Here is a 4,732-nt window from a genome sequence, read left to right as displayed (position 1 = left end):
TTATAAATTACCCAGTCTCAGGTATTTCTTTATAGCAGTGTGAGAACGAACAAATACAACTTCAAACTGATGGAGTAATGCTGACATAATAGTTTGTGACTCTGGGTGTAGAACATAAAACTCACTGCAGGCTCCCCCTTCTCTCTCAAGGTCTCTGGGATCATGAGCTCTGGGGGAAGCCACCTGCTGTGCAATAAGCAGCCCTGAGGCCTGAGGCAAGGTCCATGTGGCTGAGAACTGAGGCCTTCTGGGAACAGACAGCAAGGAACTAGGCCTTTTCCACAGCCATGTGACTGATTCATGTTTCATGTGAATCCTCCGCCCCAGTGAAGCCTTCAGATGATGCAGGCCTAGGCTGACAACTGGACTGCAACCTTGTGAGAGGCCCTGAGCCAGAAGCACTCAGGGAAACCTCTCCTGGATCCCTGACCATCGGAAACTGCTGGAGATGATGAATATTTGCTGTTTTGAGCTGCTAAGTTTTACATAATTTGTTATGCAATAGTAAATAACTAACACATTTTCACAAAAGAGAATCTATTATTACATGTTAGTTTGCATTTGCTCTAAATTTATCATTATTATTAATATTATTGTTATTTATACAGGGTCTCACTCTGTCACCCAGGCTGGAGTGCAGTGGCATGATCACCATGCACTGCTGTGTCGACCTCATGGGCTCAAGGGACCCTCTGATCTCAGCGTCCTGAGTAACTGGGACTACAGGCATGAACCACCACGCCTGGCTAATTTTCTAAATATTTTTGTAGAGATGGGGGTTTCTCCATGTTGCCCAGGCTGATCTTCACCTTCTGGAGTCAACAAATTTGCCTTCGTCTGCCTTCCACGATGCTAGAATCACAGGCGTAAGCTACCACACCTGGCCTAAATTAATTATAAGACATTAAACATGTAACTTAGTTTTAAAAGGTAAGAAGAATGTCCATGGGTGAAGAGGATGCATTTTATTACCATTCACAATGATCACTTTACTTGAACTTCAATTTCCAACTGTGTCCCAATTAAAAACAAAAGGAAGATCCAATCCTTGCTGGGCTGATTCTATGATGGCCTCAACAACCAGCTCCTGGTCATTCACCTTCCCCCAGTTATTCAACCAACTCTAATGTAGGTGCTACTGTGAAGGGATTTAGCAGATATAATTAAGGACCTCAATTAGTTGACTTTAGACTGGGTTTATCCTGCTTGGACTGTCCTAATCAGGTGAGTCCTTGAAAGGACTGGGTTCTTCCTGAGCGTAGAGAAATACAGTGTGAGAGGAATTCAGCCTGAGGGGTTTCCTCCACCATGGGCTTTGAAAATGAAGAGGCTGTGTAGGAAAGAATGCTGTTGGGCACCAGGAATGGAGCACAGCCCTCCCTGTTCTCTATATTGACAGCCAGCAAGGAACAGGAACTTCAGTCTTACAACTGCCAGAAACTTCATTCTGCCACCTCTGTATAAGCCTGAAGGAGGATTCAAAATGAAAACACAGCTTTTGGAAGCCCAGAACAGAGATTCTTTCCACATTTTGCCCAGATTTCTGAGCAAGGAACTATAAGCAGATAAATGGGTGTTGTTTTGCCGGTCGTGGTAGTGCATGAATGAATTGATGAATTAATATGCACACTAGTTACATAAAATAAAATCTTTCTGAACTTTTTCAGTATTTTACATTTTATAATTTTCTGTGATGCAATTTAATACACTCATATTTCATTCATTCAGTCAACAAAAATTAATCCCTACAATGAACCAGGTGTACCCTCATATGCTCACGTGCCTGACATTCCAGAAGCTTCACAAGACCAAGGTGGAGCCACTGGAATGTTTTAGGTGGAGAAATGACACACTGTGACTCACAGGAGCAGGACCACTGTGGAGAGAACAGTTACATAGCAGGTCATGGGACAGTGCCAGAGCCACAATTCGGGAGTGACAGGGTGGTGGGGACTAAGGGGAGAGGAGGGCCTGAGGGATGAGAGGGATGGAGGGAAGGGCTGGAGAAGCAGGAGGTGAGGAAATGGAGCAGAGGGAAAGAATTCGAAAGCAGCAGAATTCTTAGGTTTAAACACTTGTTTAATAGATTTTTAATACATCCATCTACAGAGCCTCGCTGGGTGTTCTTTGCAGTTGACCTTTAATACCTTATGTGGGTCTGCCCGAAAACTAATTGTTTTTACGTTAATCAGATTTTAAAAATACTAAGTGTTCCTATAAAATATACACAACACTTAGATGTGGATACTTCCTAAAAGCAGGCAGTGCATGAGCACTGGTGAGGGGCACTGTGACTGCATTGAGTGCTTGCCACTGTGAGGTGAATAAAGTCTGTACTGGCTCCTGGTTGCAACATAAAATAACACAGTGGCTATTTTGTATTAGGAGATGTCCTGGACTCACAAAGAAACGCAGGGCTACGGAATGAAGGTAAATATAAAATACTACAAGCGGGAGTCACAGATACATTGTCTGGGAAAGTGAAACTTAGGAGCTTTGTGAGTCCTGTTGTACTGCTTTTAGACACATTTATATGTCAAGGGACCAAAGTCACATTTTCTACCGATTAGATACTGATCATTCAGGGATTACCAAGATTCTGCTACCCACTGTAGTTCATAAACAAAAAGCAAACTGGTCTCTGTTCTATCTCATGCACTCAGGTGCAACTTTTCCAGATTTAAAGAAAAAGAAAAAAGAAAAGAAAAAAAAGCCCTGTCTCTACACCTCCATTCCCAGGGCAAGCTCACTCTCTGGCACCAAGCTCTCTGGGGTGAGTTTTCTTCTACAAGAGTCCACTGGGACAGGTAAGGAGTAGGAGGCAGGGAGTCCAGTTCTGGGACGGGGAGTCGGTGATGAAAAGTGAAGAGAGAGGGACGGGGCCCAGGCCGTGTGTTTCTCCCTGGTTTCTCAGACAGTTCCTGGTCCAAGACTCAGGGAGACATTGAGACAGAGCGCTTGGTACAGGAGTAGAGGGGTCAGGGCGAAGTCCCAGAGCCCCAGGCGTGGCTCTCAGAATCCCAGGCTCAGAAAGCGGTGTGTGGATTGGGGAGGCCCAGCGTTGGGGATTCCCCATCTCCGAAGGGTTTCTCTTCTCCCTCTCTCAACCTGAGTCTGGTCCTTCTTCCTGGATACTCACCGGGCGGCCCCAGTTCTCACTCCTATTGACTGTCGGGTTTCTAGAGAAGTCAATCAATGTAGCCACGGTCCCAGTTCTAAAGTTCCCACGCACCCACCAGGACTCCAATTCTTCCCTGTCGCCAAGGATGGGGGCATGGCGCCCCGGACCCTCCTTCCGCTGCTCTGGGGAGCCCTGGCCCTGACCCAGACCTGCACGGGTGAGTGCGGGGTCCGGAGGGAAACAGCTTCTGTGGGGAGTAGCTAGGGGTCTGCCCGGTGGGGGCGCAGGAACCCGGTTGCAGTGCCGGGAGGAGTGTCGGGGGAGTCTCAGGCCCCTCCTCGCCCACAGGCTTCCACTCCTTGAGGTATTTCCACACCGCCACGTCCCGGCCCGGCCGCGGGATGCCCCCGCTTCATCTCCATGGGCTAAGTGGACGACACGCAGTTCGTGCGGTTAGACAGCGACGCCGCGAGTCCTAGGATCGAGCCGCGGGCGCCGTGGATGGAGCAGGAGGGGCCGCAATATTGGGAGGAGAAGACAGGGACCGCCAAGACCAACGCACAGTTTTACCGAATGACCTGCGGTTTTACCTGCGGACCCTGAGCGGCTACTAGAACCAGAGCGAGGCCTGTGAGTGACACCGGCCGGGGGCGCAGGTCACTACCCCTGCACATCCTCCACGGACAGTCCGGGTCTCCCCGAGTCTTCGGGTGCGAGATCTACCCGGAGGCCGCGGGATCCGGAGACCCTTGACCGGGGAGCAGCCTAGGAGCCGTTACCCGGTTTCATTTTCAGTTTAGGCCAAAATCCCGCAGGTTGGTCGGGGTGGGTGTGGGGCTCGGTGGGCGGGGCTGACCGCGGGCGCAGGGCCAGGGTCTCACACCATCTAGAGGATGCCTGGCTGCGACAAGGGGTCCGAGGGGCGCCTTCTCCGGGAGTATCACCAGCTCGCCTAAGCAGGCAGGGATTACATCGCTCTGAACCAGGACCCGTGCTCCTTGACCGCCGCAGACACGGCGGCTCAGATCACCCAGCTCAAGTGGGAAGCTGCCGGCGAGGCGGAGGTTCATCCTCACAGGGATAGGTACCTATTCGATGTGGTGTGTTTTTCCTCTCTACTCTCAGACCCTCAGCCAGTATCACTATTGGCATTCCTGATCCACTGGCTCAGAATTTCAGTACATTATCTGCCCGCGAGACACACCTCAGAGGGAAGGGGATGAAGCGTGGGCCATGACCAAGGCATCCCCTGGTCATATCACCACCTGCACCTCCCAGGGGCTGCCAGCCACACTGAGTCATGGACAGGTCTCCGCAGACACAACTTAGTACCAGCTTGGATGAAGCCCTCTGAGGAACGGGGGCCAGCTTTCAGGATGTGCTGCGCGTATTAAATCAAAGACGTCTGTATGGTGCTGTGTTTACAGAAGGAAGAACACGTGGGTCTAAAAACCAAGAAGTTGAAACAGGTGTGGCTCCATGTCTCATCCCTTCTATTCACCCTCAGGGTGATTTTACACTTCTCCTCTCCAATATCGGGGCTCTGCAGGGGAGGAGGTCCTGGTTTCCCAAAGGGGGCACCCTGGCAAGGAGACAAATGAGAGTCCATGG

General features: G+C 50.1%; 1 pseudogene; it reads right to left on the bottom strand.

Annotated features, from left to right (window-relative positions):
- Positions 1-1,946: 1,946 nt before the first annotated feature.
- LOC139363192 (uncharacterized) lies at positions 1,947-3,910 on the bottom strand (annotated as a pseudogene).
- Between the last annotated feature and the right edge of the window lie 822 nt (positions 3,911-4,732).

Source organism: Macaca nemestrina, chromosome 5, assembly GCF_043159975.1.
Source record: "Macaca nemestrina isolate mMacNem1 chromosome 5, mMacNem.hap1, whole genome shotgun sequence".
NCBI classification, from domain to species: domain Eukaryota; kingdom Metazoa; phylum Chordata; class Mammalia; order Primates; family Cercopithecidae; genus Macaca; species Macaca nemestrina.
Note: the sequence above shows the minus strand (reverse complement) of the source record. Positions and strands in the feature narration are given on the sequence as shown.